Source organism: Rousettus aegyptiacus, unplaced genomic scaffold (genome assembly GCF_014176215.1).
Source record: "Rousettus aegyptiacus isolate mRouAeg1 unplaced genomic scaffold, mRouAeg1.p scaffold_m13_p_16, whole genome shotgun sequence".
NCBI classification, from domain to species: domain Eukaryota; kingdom Metazoa; phylum Chordata; class Mammalia; order Chiroptera; family Pteropodidae; genus Rousettus; species Rousettus aegyptiacus.
Genome location: NW_023416291.1, coordinates 7,381,209 through 7,399,131, shown reverse-complemented (window position 1 = coordinate 7,399,131; position 17,923 = coordinate 7,381,209). Strand labels below are relative to the sequence as shown.

General features: G+C 36.7%; 1 pseudogene; it reads right to left on the bottom strand.

Annotated features, from left to right (window-relative positions):
• Positions 1 to 14,432: 14,432 nt before the first annotated feature.
• Positions 14,433 to 14,551, bottom strand: LOC118612626 (annotated as a pseudogene).
• Positions 14,552 to 17,923: the final 3,372 nt, after the last annotated feature.

Below are 17,923 nucleotides of genomic sequence, written 5' to 3'. Positions count from 1 at the left end.
ATATTATTATATGTATATACATAATTCATATCATAGTCCTAAAATACGGAGCATATTATACTTGCATGAGCTTAATACCATGTTAAGGATAGCAGAAAAAAGATATTGTGCAATTAAAAATATAAATAAGCACATCACTCAATGTAATTTCTCATTAAATATACCATTTATGTAATATGGGTCTTGGCTGCCTTGAACTAACTCTCCAGAAGATTCTAGACTTAACCTTATTTTATCAAATATCACATAATCCTTGTCTCTGATCACATATAGTACTATAGACATTATATATAGCCATTGTATTACTTTCTAAAAAAATAAGTTATCTACATTTTCATTTTTGTTTATATTTTTATACCCACAATAAATAATTTAATAAATCTACATATAACCATACCCAAATTTAAGAATTACCATTGGTTTTGCCATACTTGCAAAACCTTTTCTTTTTGCCAATTATTTTGAAAAACATTCCCAAAATATCATTTTATGCCTATATAATTGAGGATGTATTCCTAAAAATTACAAATATTTGTTAACACATTTTTAAAAAGAAATGCTAACTAAATTTTATTCAGAACCTCAATTTAAAGTGTTTATTTTTAAAATGATTAACAAAAAATCGAATACAAAGTTCATAATGAATAATTTTACGTACCCAACTAATCTACTAAAATGGTACTGATACCTATATCTCTTTCCCTAGGTTATCATATAATACTTTTAGATTTTTAAATCTTCAATATGGCATTTTTCTCTCTATAAAAGACCTTAAAGACTCCACTAAAAATCTTCTAGAACCAATAAACAGATATATTAAAGTTTCAGGATAAAAAATCAATATAGAAAAATCTATATCATTTCTATATATTAATAATGAACAATCAGAAAATGAAATTTAAAAGAACAATTCTTTTTGCAATTGCAACAACAAAAAATACCTAGAAATAAACTTAACAAAGCATGTGAAGGACCTATATACTGTAAAACTATAAGATATTAAAAGATTTTTTAAAAGACACAAGTAAATGGAGAGATATTTCGTGTTCTTGGATTGGGAGAATCAACAGAGTTAAGGTGACCTTATCACCCAAAACAATGTACAGGTTTAATGCAATACCCATCGAAATCCCAATGACATTTTTTTAAAGAACTAGAACAACAACAAAAGATCAGGTTCGTATGGAGTCACAAAACATCGTGAATAGCCAAAGCAATCCTGAGAAAAAAGAATAAGACTGGCATTAACACTCAGCTTGACATCAAATTATACTACGAAGCAACAATTATTAAAACAGCATGGTACTGGCAGAAAAACGGACACACAGACCAGTGGAATAGTAATGAGAGACCAGACATAAACTGCCATACATATATAGGCAAATAATTTTTGACAAAGAAGCCAATGATATACAATGAAGAAAGGAAAACCACTTTACTAAATGGTACTGGGAAAATGGAAAGCTACATTTAAAAGAATGAAACTAAACTGCTTTCACCATAACCAAAATTAACTCAAAGTGAATCAAAGACCTAAATAAAAGACCTGAAACAATAAATTGCATAGAAGAAAACATATGTACTAAACTCATGGACCTTGATTTTAGAGAGGGATTTATGAAATTGACCTCAAAAGCAAGGGAAGTAAAAGCAAAAATAAATAAATGGGACTATTTCAAACTAAAAAGTTTCTGCACAACCAAAGAAACCATTAACACAATAAAGAGACGAACAATCAAATGAGAGAAGATATTTGCAAACAATGCCTCTGATAAGGGGCTAATACCCAAAATGTATAAAGAATTCATACAACTCAACAATAAAACAAACGTTCCAATTAAAAAATGGTCAGAGGCCCTGAACAAACTTCCCCCAAGAAGACATACAAATGGCAACACACTTATGAAAAGATGTTAAACTTCACTAACTAGTAGGAAAATGCAAATCAAAACCTCGATGAAATACCACCTCACACCTGTTGGAATGGCCGACATCAACAGGGCAAGTGATAACAAGTGTAGGAGAGGTTTTAGGGAAAAAGGAACCCTTATACACTGCTAGTTTTTTAAAATTTTTTTAAATAAGGTCTAGTTCTTCTCAGTCAAATATAAATATAATAAACAGGATAATTTAGCAGCTAGTAATATGAGTCATTAAAAATAGTAATTATTTTCAGTAATTAATAATAAGTGTTGGCAAATGCTAAGCATTTCATTTGTATTGAGCAATGCTCTATGAGCTTTTCACATCTTACCTCATTTATTTTTTTGATAACCTTAAGATGGTAGTATTATTATTAGCTCAGTTTTGCTGGTGAGAATACTGAGGTGTAGAAATTCAGAGTAGGTAATGTTTTGTAGAACTTTCATTTGAATTAAATTGTCTTAATATCAAGTGCCTTTAGACTATAAAAAGTCTCATTCTAAAAAATAAAATAGAAGTGGTCTAAGACCACACTAGTTTTAGAGTGACATCACTTATTGACTCATATTGAATACTTCCAAATATAAACTTCCAAGTATTTGTATGATTTCTTCAGAAAGGTGCAAAGATAATTCAATGACTTATTATTTATTGTCTCTTTTTTTATATATTGGTGGTTATTATTTATTGTAGACTGTTACTACTATGAAAGTAGGCACATATCCATCCTGTTCATCTACCTATTTATTTTTAATACTGGTCCAGAGGGCAGGTTGCAATGTTAAACAGAAGGGCCTAATAAGCATCATTAAAGTATTAAGCAAAGACTTAAAAGTGGTAAGAGATTAAGCATATGTAGTCTTGTGCGATTTAAACACAGGGATATGTTCTGAGAAATACGTCATTATGCGATTTGGTCTTTGTGGGAACATGGTGGAGTGCCATCTGCAAACCTGGACGGCACAGCCCGGGACTGTAACCGTGTGCGCCACACTTACATAAGACGGGCAGCAAGGAGGTCCGTTTACAGCAGCAGCATCACGACCATGTGGGGAACCGTAGTGTGAGCCCCGAGCGCTGGCTTTTTCCTTCTGTGATGCGTGGGCCTGACTTAAGCCTTGACTTCCAGCATGCCCTTGAGAGCTGGCCGTCTGGGGTGGACGCGGGCTTCCAGCCCGGGGACAGGACCAGCCACTGCCCTCCTGTCACTGAGGCCCCTTCGCTTCACAGACCTTCGTTATTCTCATCACGCACCATTGGGGTTTTTAACACTTCCCGCGCTTTCAATTCCCGCTCTTATGTTCCCAATTCCCGCTCTTATGTTCTTCCCGCTCTTATGGTCCCAATTCTCCAATGAGGAGGGAGCCCGGGAAAACCTGGGCCCCGCCCTCCGCATCCATAAGAGCGGGGACCCGGCCCCGCCCCGCGCCCCACTCACTGCCTCTGCGTGGCTTCTGGCCGCGTCAGATGCTCCAGGCTCTGTAAGTAATAAACTCTTCCTTTCTTCAGAGTTTCCTAACACTGGTCACTCAGGCCAGCGGTAACCCCGCTTCAAAGAGGGGGAGCGTCTGAGCGGGGCTGGCCAGGCAGGGATGCGCGTCTCAGGCTCTTCTAGCCAATTGCCTTACTATCAATAGACTGAGCCGCACCAAATGGTAAAGGTAAGGCCTTGAGCAATTATATAAACTACATCCAACATCACTAGGGGATAGGCATTTTCAGCTCCATTACATTCTTAAAGGGCCACCGTCCCATCGCTGACTGTTATCTGGTACCGGGCTGTAGACGTCTGAAGAAAGACAGTCCAGCCAGAGGGAGCAGCCGGTGCAAAAGCCTAAAGCAGCTATGCACCTGGTTCGTTTGAGGAAGTACAAGGCAGCCAGAGCAGGTGGAGGTGAATACATATTTTAAGTGTTTCCTCTGCCTTTGACTTTTGCTGTGAATAAGATGAAGAGCCACTGTAGGTTCTAAGAAGAGAAATGGCATAGGCTGACTTTTATTTTACAATTATTACTAGGGATATTGTGTTTGTAACTCACTGCAAGGAGGCAATTTTAGAAGAGGGAACCCTCATTAGGAGGTAGATAGTACAGACTTGAGTCCCATTGGAAATGGTGAGAAGCAGCTGGGTTCCAGTTTGCGGGTTTAAACAGCTGAAAGGATGGAATTCCCATCCAATAGGATGGAGAAACATGAACTGAGATGGCAGGGGGCTGGAGGATAGCAATTCATTTTGAGAGATGTTTATTATGATTTGTCTGTTAGATATCTGAAGTAGTGAAAGCCCAACCAAGAAAATAGCAAGCATTGAGAATTTAAAATAAAAGGAATGAGTGCAGGTAATTGATGATAGAAAAGAAAAAAACAAAAAACAAAACAGATCGCTTTAACAAAAGCTAATATGCAGATAGCCGATGCAGAATTCAGCAACTGGAAGCTGCTACCCATCTGTAAATGCAGGGACAAGAAGAGGCTGCAGTCCTGGAGCAGTGCGAACTGGAAGCATGGTGGACCTATGCAAAGGGATCTGGAACCATGGAAGAAATGCAGCCGTTTCCAGGGACAACAGTAAGAAAGAGAGAGAGAGGGATTGAGCACGTGACTTAAATCCCTCTGTCTCCCGCTTTTATGTTTCTACGTGTTTCTCCACCTGGGAGATAGCTTTCAGGAAATCCTGAGAAACAGTAGTCAGGGCCTATGTGTTATAAACTGAGCAGAAGAGAGTGAGGAATAGATTTGAGGAAAAATAGACCCGTTATAATCACAGAGTTCAAGTGGAAGTGTAAAAAATGCAATTGAATTTATGAGTGTGGAATTCAGGATAGAGATATGGCACGGAAATATAAATTTGGGAGTCATTAGCATTTAGATTGCATATAAAGCCATGAGATTGAATGAGATCACTGAGAAAGCAAGTGCAAAGAAAGATGAGAAAAAAAATCTAGTACTGAGAACTAAGGCATTCCAACATTAAAAGGTCCAGGAAGAGAGGGAGAAACGGGGATGGAAAGGACTAGAAAAATAGTAGTAAAACCAAGAAGGCAAAGGAAGGAGGAGGTGGTGGTGATAAGCTATCGAATACTCCTAACAGGTCAAGTAAGGGGTGAGGGGCGGGAACAAAAGAACCATTAAGAGTGGATGTTTAATTAGCGTGCTGGCAGCAAAAACCTGTATGGATAAGATTTAAGAGACAATGAAATAAGCAAATATAAAGAGGGTGAGCAGAAATGATTCTTTTGAGGAATTTTGATTTTAAAAAATAGATTAAAATTTCTGGCAGTATCTAGCGAGGTTTTTAGAATTTGATATGCAAAGGTTTTTAGTTGCTTATTTGCTTTTGTTTTCTAAGATGGGAGAAATAATAGCATATTTGTATGATTGTGAAATGACCCAGTAAGAAGGAAAAATCGATTATGTAAAAGAGAGGGAAGCATTCCTTGAAAGGAGTCAGTGTAGCCAGAGAGAGTGGATGAATAAGCAAAGGGGTTAACCTCAGGTCAAAGCATGAATGTTTCTTTTCTGGTATTAATTCTCAACAGGGGGCAGATTTGCAAAAGCTGGCAGTGTTTGGAGACATTTTCAGCTGTTGCAACTAGGCAAAGGGGGTGATACTGTCTTTAAATAGGTCAGGGATGCTGATGCACCTCCTACAACACAGGACAGCTCACACTCCCTGCCCCCACCCCGTTTGCCCAACAAAACATTATTTGGCTCAGTATGTCACTAGGAACAAGACTGAGAAATACTGCTCTATGTAATGTGCAAGATGAGTATAAAAGATAAGAAACTGATATTAAATATATGTAGCAGTGGGACCCAGAGCACTTTTCCTCCTGATTGCTTTAACTTTTTCGGTGACGTAAGAAACAAGATCATCAGTGGGCCTTGAGGTTGGGGAACAAGATGTAAGAGACTTGAAATGAGGAACAAATCTATAAACTAATCTCATACGAGAGAAAGAAAGTGATCACTTATGGGAGAATAATGGGCTTTTTTGGCATTGTTAAGGGCACACTTGATTTCAAGGTCATAGTTTTAAAGAGATAACGATTGACATGATTTTGTTGCGTGTTTTTCTCCAACTGCGTTCAGATGCAGGAAAGCAATCCCGGAATTAGTGGAGACGTGTGTGAAACCAAGGCTGTAGTTTTGCCAAGAGAGTCACAGGGAACAGGTAAAATATATATTTGATGACCAAGAATGGAACAAAATATCTGAAAGTCTGAAAGTGTGAGATAATGATGCGTATTCATGAAACAGCAAATGACCTTTTTGTAGAGCAATAACGACTGAATTCATTTTGTGTTTATGAAATGGCCAGAGAGTAAATATGTTGAACCTGAGCTTGATGGTCACTTATTATTTTAGAGTAATCAGAATGGCACTTCAGTGAAGAAAAGACTGAGGAATTTAAGTCTAAAATAATAATTTTTAAAAAAAGCTAATTTGTAAATGAATATCTTAATTTAGGTGTGACTTCATGAAAGCCTTCACTGCCAGAAGTGACAATAGGACCACAGAGGGAGGCAGGGATTGAAAAGAAATGGGTGGAATCTATGGGGTTTTTAGCTTTATTATATCTAATGTTTAATAAGGAATCTGTGATGTCTTGGACAGTAGCTAGATCCGTAATGGCATGCAACACTGGCTTTATTATATCTAATGTTTAATAAGGAATATGTGATATCATTATGCAATTTTCAACATATAAGAACAGTGAGTTGAAAGAAAATATCCAACCTTAAACGCATAGCTAGATGATACTGAAAAGATATATATTCAGCAGTGGCCAGAAAAAGAATGGTGTCTCTTAATTAACTTCCTGTCATGACAGAGACAGGTATGGGGAGAAGCTCCTGGAAAACAAAAAGGCTCCTAGAAAACAGATGTTCTGGTCTAATCCTTTTAAAAACATATTAACTAAGGGATCCTGGCAAATAAACCAAACAGCTTTTGGTAGCAGAAGAGTTCTTATCTATAAAATGTCTTTAGCATACTGTACAGGGTTGCTTATAATAAGCCAGGAATCAATAAATTTAGGGTCATGATTCCCAGCTATGTCACTATCTAAATATGAAAATGTCATATTAGCTATGTCACTATCTAAAGATGAAAGGAGATGTTTTATAATTAAAACATTCTGCATAATAAGGCGATAGAATGTTTTACTTAGACACTAATTCTAGAAACTTGGGGCAGAGCACATCTGTTGACCAGGAAAGGACCTGGGCTCCTGCCATAGGGTCTTCCCTACTTCACCGAGTCCTCACCACTGTCACCATAAAATTATTGGTAAAGCTTCACATGGAACAAGATCTCTGATTTGTGAGTTCGATTTGCCAATCCAATACTTCGAGTTCAGATTGGTACTGTCGAGAGGGTTGCCTTTCAGACCCGCAAATCATAATAGGTAAGAAGTTTCCTTTTTTCTATGTAAAAAAAGGGAATGGGAAAATACGATGAGACTTTGGTTCCAGAATGGTTGGCTACCCATTGTCATCGTGAAATGGGAGAAATCTTTGAAGCATATTAAGGGGGATAAGTCTTACCATTGAAATTTGGAGGAAAGAGACTGAGATCTGAACACAGGAACGGAGGAGAAGGGCACAGGGAAGTTGAAAAATTCTGTTCCTGGCTCTTGCTAGCACATCTGTAAGAGTCCAGTCTTCAATAGTGGAGAGGATGGTAGTGAGGAAAAGCCTGTAAGGTTGGGGTTTTCTTTCCTGGATGGCCTTCTTATCTCTGTGGCTTCTTGAAGAACTCTCAAGTCACCTTGGAAATGACTCAGGTCATCAGTTACTTGAAAAACTGTGCATACAAGTGGGATCCAAGGTCGGGCGATGACTGAATATTGAAGGTATTTTCTGAAAGAACTACACATTCATAAGCAGAAGCTTGGTGTATCATTCATTGCTGGCAGGAATTTTACAAATAATGATGGGGGAGATGTGTTGCCATCCTATCATCAAATGGAAGGGACTGTTTAGGTTAATGACTAATCAAGCGGCTGCAAACTTTTGAAAAGACCCTTCCAGACCTTATGCCAGCCCATGTGAGCGGTGTAAGGCAGGGCCTGGCAGTTCTGTGATGAAGTAGTAACTGCTACAAATGCTTTTCCAGTAACCAATGTTAGGCTCATTTTCATATGAGAGGATGTTACAAATGCAGGTGGCCTTGGGGATTCTTTATATTATCCAGAGATAATACCTTAATTAATGCTGTTGACATAAATAATACAGCAAATGGGGTCCAGTGACAATCCACTGTCTTAGGAGCATTATGCAGCCTTCTAAGCAAAAAAAATAAAAATAAAAAAATAAAAAAAATTCCAAAAGACAGTGACAAACATACAAGCTTAGTTACTACACTTGGGACCACATAGGGGAAAAACTTTCCTGCCATAAGCACAATAGGAAAAACAAATTTAGAAATAATGAGGAGGAAGTAAAAGCAAACTCACCTAGATGAATTTGAGTTTGAGAAAAAAAAGTAAATAGGGCTAAAAAAAACAAGTGGACCTCAATTGGATAGCCGTAGGAAACTAAAATGCATTATCAGCTTTTGAATGAGAGGAGGGAGTACTAAAGCCCACAGCCATCTTCTTGAACAAGTGACTAGATTTACCCCCTTAGTTAAAGCCATAGAATCTGGGAGAAAAAAAACAAGGCACCTAATCTGTTCTTTCAAACTCCAATTGGGGATCTAAGACCATATGCGGTGATGTGGATGAAATAGCCTGGGGTGGTACACAAACTCCTTTAGGACTATTAGAGAGCCAAATGCACAGTAACCCTCGGGGAAGTTGGGGTGGTGCTCACACCCGCTCTAAGGTGAAACCTGGGGTGTATTGAGAGAACACGGGGAAGGGAACCCAGGTAGGATGACGTCACAAATCGGTGTGTGGGATTGGGCAGACCGTTACGTGGTCACGCTGCCTTTACGTGAATACGGAATTAGAATCGAAATTATGTATAAACTGGACCTTGCTGCCTTTGCCCTTTTCACAGAGCGTAGTGACTAAGTCCACTCTTTATCAAGTTTTAATTAGCCATGATAAATGGGATCCTTTGGAATCGCCCAAACTCTCCTCAGTTAAGCAACGCAAAATTCCAGGGCGCAATAAATTATTACTGTTCTAATTAAGGAAATAGTTAAGAAGAAAACTTTTCTTCCATTTACTCCCTTTTAATAGTTCCCACTGGTCAATAAGTAAGGCAGGCAGTTTGTGGACATTATCAAGGTGCTTTATTAGAATGCCTCAGCTATACCAGAGATGAAGACAGCTGTACAGGAATAAAGTGGGCCAAGAGGGATGGATATGTCATCGGGGCTGGCTGTTTATTTCATGGGGCTGAGTGCACACTGAAAATACAAGGCTTTCTGCTCCAGAATTGTTAAGAAAATCAGGACAGCTATAGCAGAACATCAAACCAATCTCAGGGAGCTTCTGAGTACAGGGCCCTGTATGACCCCTCAGAAGCTGCATAAGCATAGAGCCGGCATTGTATGCCATTGTAGATCTAGCTTACTGTCCTTTCCTGTCTCAGCTTTCTTTTCCAATTAGGCTCGACTTAAAATCTTGTGTAAAGGAAACAAATGTAGGTGTACTATCTCCTTGCGGATTTGCTTTAATTCGGCAGCACATTGCTATATTCTAGTAAAGCGGGATGAAAAGCTGATAACGAAATGCTCATATGCTTTCATGGATGCCATCGTGATTTATTCTCTTCTCAGAAGTGGTACAGGAATGAAGGACCTTAGTCACCTATGTTACGAATAGAAGCCGGCTGATAAATCAGCTAAAAATCAAGGCACGGCACAATGTGTAAAATTCTTGGGATTATTTTGGAGCCACCAGGAACTTTCCTTTAACTGTGAGAAGGAATTTCCCTCTCACAGAACCTGTCATTAAGCAATGAAACTTAGAGACTGGAAGACCTACCTATTCCTTATCTTAGAGTCTTGTTTACCCCTGTTTTCAAGGTCACTGGAAATAATTCTGAATGTGAATATAGCACTCTATGTTTCCTGTGGCTGCTGTAAAAATTACCATAAATTGGACAGCTTAAAACAACAGAAATGTACTCTCTCACCGTGCCGGAGGCCACAAGTCTGAACTGAAGATGTGGGCAGAGCCACGTTCCCTCTGAAACCTTACAGACATGTGATTTCTTGGTGTATAGACATCTGATTCCAGTCTCTGCTTCCATTCTCACATCACACTTCTCTGTGTTCTCTCTTCTTTTTACAAAGCGAATCCACCCAAATTTAATATGACCTCATCTGAACTACATCTCCAAAGCACTTACTTCTAAATAGGTCATATTCTGAGCTTCTAAGCAGGCAGAAATTGTTTTGGAGGGGACACTATTTAACCCAGTACAGTACTGAGTAGAAACAAGTGTTAACAGTTGTATGGTACGTGATAGCATAGACAATAATATTAGGCCTTCATCGTACAATCCAAAAGGTCAGATATTAGAACATATTCAAACCAGAGCCCTTGTGGGAAAAGTAAATGGGGCCATCAGCTCAAAACTCTCAGAATTTTGATTCAAAATATGCCTGTTTAATATAATCCATTTGAAAGTCCAAGGCTCTTATTATTGTACTGAATGAAGTAGCCAGTGTCAACAGGCAAAAAAAAAAAAAAAAAGTTTATAATTTATGTGACCCAGTAAAAAATGGAAGTGCAGTGCCTCTTGCTTAAAAATTATTAAGAATTGATTTAGTTAAATCCTTGTGCCTTGAGAAGTAACTCACAAAATCCACCGGGAACTTTTCTAGGATTATGAAGTAGTAATAAGGAAGGGAGGAGAATGCCATATGTAAATTTAGACCTTTCCCACCTCTAAAAGATTATCTTTTATTTTGCCTCGAATAGTGGTCCCAAACCCAGACTTAAGTTTATGTGTACCGGAAAAGCGCCCGGGACTAGGTACCCATGGCATGGAATTTGACAGTGCATATTCTGCAAGGTGATTTATGGTTGCTCTTAACTTCTTCCCATGTAGCCAGATTAGGGGAAATACAACTCCATCACCAAGTGTTGAAGACACTCCTGAGAGCCCCGGTCTGTCAAATCCTAAAGCACTTGTTTGTGTGTGTGTACTAGCAAGGCTCTTGTTATTGTCTTATTGTGTGTAACCATTATGCATAATGAGTTACAAAGCCTGATATTGGAAGGGAGTGTTTGAAAATGGGGCAAATTCATAGCAGATGGAGAGAAGTTCACAAGGAGATGACCATGGGTGGAAGCCATCACGATGTTTCTACACCAGCAGCTCAGAGCTAGGCTGTAATATTTAACTATCTTTTGCCATTCTCAACTAAACAAATGGCCCGATTTCCGCAGAAGAGGAAAATCGGACTCTAATTTGAATGTCCTACCTGTGTAATTTGCATAAAATAAATGACAAGGTGCCCCCTAATGACTCTGGTTATGGGCAGCTGACTAGAGTTATTATTCAATTCCTAGGCTTTGTTTACCATTCTAGGATTTCCCCCCTCCCCCCCCCCCCAGAAAGATACTACCAATAAGTTGTATAGAAAAGAGGATGCTGTGTGACAGCTTCGGTACCTCAAGTGGCCATAAATCAAGATGATACATTGCTAGGACAGCTCCCGGGGTTTGATGGAAAGCAGATAGTGGTGGCCTGTTTGACATGTTATAACTTGATCTCATCTGTTTCTTCAAACATACGTGAACGTAGATGGAACTGATTTAAAAAGAATTCTAAAATGGAACCCAGAAAGCCTAGGGAATGTGGATTTGGGTTTGATTAATTGGTCTGAAATTACAAATAACTCCCCTCCAGAGGTACCCAAAGGACATTTATAGGAATCCTTATGACACAGCAATCTTGTATTTGGCGGTAGAATAGATGTAATTGAGGATTCCACAAAGCGCATATGTTTAGGTGCAGAAAAAACTATATACATTTAATTAACGTATAATGCCAACAGCCTATGTGACATATTAATCTGAACTGGTCTCCCTGTGCTAGATGTTTTGCAGGAATTATTGGTCATGAGGAACTGTTGGATATTAGAACTATAGAATTAAACATTTTAAAATTCCAGTGGTAGGAATTCATAGAGAGCCAAGCTAGAGAAGTAAAATCATGGGTAAACTATGTTTATTATGTTACGGCTGGATATCACTAAACACTGTGACCAGAAAGAATTCTCAGTGGTTAGAGAAATAAACACTGCTTCATAAAATAGAGTAAATATTTAAAATTCTTTGGAGAAGTTTAGTTGTCCAAGAAAGAGGTATGATGCCAAAAACTACTAACTGGAGAGAATTATATGGCATGAGACTTATACTTCATTAGTTTAGGACAAGGGGACAGGGCTAGCGAACATTTTCTGTAAAGAGCAAGATAGTAGATATTTTAGGCTTGTGGTCCATGCCATCTATGTGTTTAACTCTGCCTTTGTAATGGTTAAGCAGCCATAGGCAATATGTAATCAAATGAGTGTGGCTATATTCCAATAAAATTTTATTTACAAAAAAACAGGTGGCAACCAGGATTTGGCCCATTGTCTGTAGTTTGCAAATTCCTGCCTTAATAAATCTGCCTCTGGTCATGAGAAGGATTTTACTTTAGTTTTAAATTTGCCCGTGTGCTGAAGGAAGAGAAATAAAATTAAAAGATATAGGAGAGGAAAATATAAGTAATAGAATAAAATCCCAAGGGTGATATAAGTAGGTGTATTCAGATGTATGAACATGGAAGAAAATATTTCCTTATGTCATCTATTCCTATGAGATGGAAAGGAAAAAGCTAAGAACTGATGTAAAGTAGGAAATTTACATTCTGGGAAATAGAAAGCAAAATCCTTTTGCTAAAAACAGAAGAATCAAGTGCAATCTGGATTATTGGAAGTCGATGAATGTTTAGGATATTAAATGTGCAGGAAAAGAAATAAAACAATCTATCAAAATGTCAAGTAATTTAAATAGTAATATGAAAAAAGTGATCTAAACACAGACTTTGTGTCACTCGCTAAAAACATCTAACCAAAGGAATTAAACTATATGCTTTTGGGGGTAAAAGTCACCATTTCAATTTCATTGCTCAAACTCAGTGTTATTTCTAGGATATTCTAGGACTTTCTAAATTGCTAAGAAATGCAGCATAAAATAAATAGCTGAAAAATAGAGCATATAAGCAGAGTTTTGTAGTGTTTAATGTTATAATAAGCACTATTAAAACAAAACTTTTGTTTTAATTTAGTTTAAAAATGACAGCATACCTCAATTTTATCCTATGCCAAATCTATAATCATATGAAAAATATTTCTTTTAAGTTTTATATTGACTAAACAGATGTAGATTATTTAGTTTCAAATTAATTGGGAGAACTTCATAGTGTCTTATAATTAAGTTGCTTTTAAATATGCCTGAACCTAGAGGCAAACATCTGTAGGTATTTGTCTTTACATGTTCCAGCATGATGAGGTGATTTGAATTAAGCAAAAAAAAAAATGTAGTAGCCTAAGTTGAAACAGGAATTATCCTAAGGGAATCTAGTGGAAACGCATTCAAGAACAGAAGAACCATATCTATTTTTTTATGAATATTGGCTATGCTTTGATGTAAACACTTGTTTATGGCCAGACACGATATGAAGATAAATGACTGATATGATGGATGACCTAAAGATAGATACCCAAGATCATGTGAAAACAGAAATGTCCCAAAGAAGAGGGTGTTCTTACAGCTATAATTTAAATGTAAAATATGAACTTAAACATTGTGCCTGAAAATATTCTAAAAATCACAGGAAATTGCATTCAGACTAGTGCCATGGCAGCCATTCAAAACATCTGAAGCCATTTGTCTTTCTGAATTGCACCCAATATAAAGCTTTTTCACACAGACCTAAACAGAAGTAAGCATCAGAAACACTTCCAACATGCATACATTTTGTTCTAAAGGAACAGCTGTTACTTGATGAAAAGTCAATGAAAGATGCCCAACATTTGTTTTTTTTTTTTTTAAAGTTATCACCCGAATAAGAATTGTTGGGAACCAGATGTTAAAATTGAGAGTGGTCTGTTTATTTCAGTTGAAAGTGTTATAAAAATGTTAATAAGGTGTTTTATGTCTATTATGCAGTAATGTTTGACTCCTAAATGTGCTTTTTGTTATATTTGACTGTTGTTTCTACAGGCTGCTATGTCGGCATTAAAAAACTGAAGAGTAAATAAAGAGAAAAAGTATGTTCTCTTGTACCCAGAATACTGAACCAAAATGGACATATGCGGTATGGTTTTGCAGGTAACTTACAATGAAAGCTTTGAAACACTGATATCCTTACTGTGTTGAGAAATAGCCTCCTAGTAATTATTTTAGTAATTATCATTTCAACCAGAATAGTATTACATACCACAGGGGCCTGAATACATCATGACCCCTGTGTTGCCCACCTCTGTCAATTTTAACAGCTTTTAATCACTCACGTAATGTTTTATTATTTATTTATTTACTTACTTTTTAATGCTCACAGCATCTGGTATTCCAAGGTGGTCTCCCATCCAAGCACTAAACAGGCCTGACCCTGCTTAGCTTCTGAGATCAGATGAGATCGGGCGTGTTCAGGGTGGTGTGGCCGTAGACACCCAAGTAACGTTTAATAAGTAAATTCTTTTAACTACATAAGTAATATATTTCCTTATAGTAAATTAAAATATTTAAGAAATATTTGAATATTTTCCCAATCCAATCTCTTCGGAGATAACCATTGTTTCCAGTTTGGTGTATATTTTCTCCAAATTTATACAATGCATTTATAAATACATGTATGCATTAATTAATCATTAGTATTGATCCTACAGCGAGATAGCGTAAATGACATATTGAATGGAAATAAATTTATGTAGTAAATAGTACATAGGGAAAACCTCAATAAATCATGGCTATTATTATTATAATTTTGTAGGTGTGAAGGCCGCCTTCAGAAAGACATAGCTGGGAGTAAACACGCCTTTGACAGTAAGTCAGCCACTTTACATGCTCACTTTCTAATACAAAAAACAAAGAAAATGTCTTGGTGGACATTGTTGACAGTCTGAGAGAGGTTGTACAATAACTATTTATAAACTTCTTTTGCTTATTCACGTCAATGGGTACTACAAGGCGAGGTTTCCAGGAAAGCCTTTAAAAACAGCAGACTTGTTTTTATGTCCTGGTCCTTTGACCTTTGTGGCTTTACTCTTACTTCTTTTTCTGGATGTCAATATGGACATCATGCCTCAGGTGCTATAGAAATCAAGCAACTAACCATATACGACGCCTCACACTAAGGACAAGCTAATGATGTCATTGCATAGCTACAACTCGAATCTTCGCTGTCACTGTGACAATCCTAGACTGCCTTCCCCGGCTTCTTTTGTAGGAGAAAATAACTCCGTTGTATGTTAAGGCTACTTCTGCGTGCATTTGATGTTATTTATAGAAGAAACTTTATACGAACTGAAACCAATATTAATACTTATCTCATAGATATAGTCTGGAGGTTTTATTAGGTTAAGTACAGAGTTCGGTTCATTTAATGAGAAATATGTTTGAGTGCCTGGTATGAAAAATGTGGTACTTATTAAACTACTGGAATATTAAACTACTGGAATAATGTGGTAAACTGAAGATATGACCTGTAACTCCTGGGATTTACATGAAGTTAGTAGAGACAACTGTAGGCAAGTAAACAAGTAAATAATTGAAGATTTTGGCTGGTTCTAGAAATAGGGTAAATGTTGTAGAAAAGACTAAGCATAGGAGTTGAAGAGGAGGTAATTAGGAAAAGGTGGTCAATGAAATGTAATCTAATGGGCGATGTTTGAAGACGAATTTTTGAAACTAAAAGAATTAGATCTAGCTTTGTAAAATCTCTTGTAAACAGCATTTCTTTTTTAAAATTAATAGTGCAATTTTTCTAATTTGTACAAGAACGTGGGCTAATGGGTGGGTCAGGAAAGAAAACTTGATTAGTTCAAGTACAAGAAGTGAGAAGGAGATTGGAACAAATATTGAAAACATAAACAGAGGCCGGATTATGTAGAGCCTTGTAGAAAATTAAGATTTCCTATATATTCAGTAGTATTTCTGTGTGATAAACCCATCTCAAACTTACTGGCATAAAACAGTAAACCTATGTTTACAGATTCTGTGTATCAAGGATTCAGAAAAAGCACAATGTGGATGGGTTTTCAGCTGGAAAGACACACATGTCTGGAGGTCACTCAAATAGCTGGGGGCTGGGACAGCTGGGACTCAAACATCCATCTCCAAGATTGCTTCTTTATTCACAAATGTGGCACTTGGCCTTGAGTATTGAGGCCAGAGATAAACTGAACCTTTCAACCAGACATTTATGCAAGGTCTCTCCACACAGCTTGGCTTTCTCCCAGCTTGCAATAGAGAGGACTTCTTGAGAGTGAGCATTTTGAGAGGACTCAGCAATGGTCACTAGGCCCATTCTGAGCAGATCTCAAAAGTTAGGGAGCATTGTTTCTTTTGTATTGTATTAGTCAAAGAATTCAAAAGTCACCCTAGATTCAAGGTCAGGACCTTAGAGCCTGCCTTTCGGTGGGATAAGAGTTGGAAAACTCTGAAGCTATGTTTTATAACCGTCACACTCTATCAAGTGGAGGAAATAAGTATTCGTTACTGCATCCATTTTGCCCAAAAGTAGTGGCTTTTCACTTCCCTCCACTGTGATACTCGTATTCTTTTACCTTTTTCTCATTTAAACTTTGTTTTTCAAGGCAATCGGAAATTAACAATAATTTTTAAGTACGGCCACTTGCAGGAGGAAATATATTTAATTCAAAAAAAATTATATAACTGAATACTTCGCTAAACTCCATTTCCTAGGGTAGCTAGAGTAGAAAGGCAAATACAGAATGTGAATAGTATATAATGAAGATGCATATGTAATATTAGTGTAGAAACTGTAGTGACTTGGAGAATATTTATTCTAACTAAAAGGAATACCTAGTATTAATACATTTATTTATTTATTTATTTATTTATTTAGTTAGTTAGTTAGTTAGTTAGTTATTTGAGTCTGAGGACACATATGGCCAATTTATGTTTTACCTAGATAAGGCAGAAATTAAAAATTTGTATCTGAATTCTTTTAATTATAAAATGTTATCATCAAATTAAGTAAAATCCTCATCTGTGCATCTTTATTTAGCTTGGGATTTCCAACTCATGAAATTATCTTAAATAAAATAAGATACTAGTCATAGAATTTGAGGCAGCATTGAAGATAGTTGATGTTTAGAAGGTGATAATCATTACCACAATACCTGAAAATATGAAATAATTGCTTTGTATAATGGTTTGTTAGATCACCATATTTTTTTTCTTTAAATTCTTTTAATGAAATACAAAATATTTCTACATGTCTTTATTTTAAAATTCGTTTTATAACATTAATTTACCTAATTATAGAATTTAATTTAACTTACTGAGTTGTAGCCACTAAATCAAAAATTTATTCTATCTTTACTGTATTTAACAGTGTTTAGCAGAGTTACTTATAATTTCTTTTCCTTCTATGTGTGAGTAAAACTTTTTTTCACATGTTAATTGACAAAATTAAAGCTTTTGGGAAAGAGTGGCAGCTAGGACAGACACCTTAATTTCAGTTGTTCTCCATAGTTACCATTATATAGACTGTTAAAAAATCTTTCAAATTTCGTGCCATCTTAAAAGAAATTGAGTATCAGACAGAACCATAGAAACCAGTCATGACAGATGTATAGAAGAATAATGTGATTCCTGAAAAATTATGGTATGATAGAATCACAGAATTGGTTTCCTGTCATTTCAAGACACAATCATGGAGTTTAAGACAGGATATTATGAGGAAAGAGGCAATTTTCATGGTCTAGAAATTATTTTTTCTAGCATAATCCTTTTCATACTTCAACTCTCATTTTTATATTTACAATTCCATAATAACTATATTTACCTTTTTTT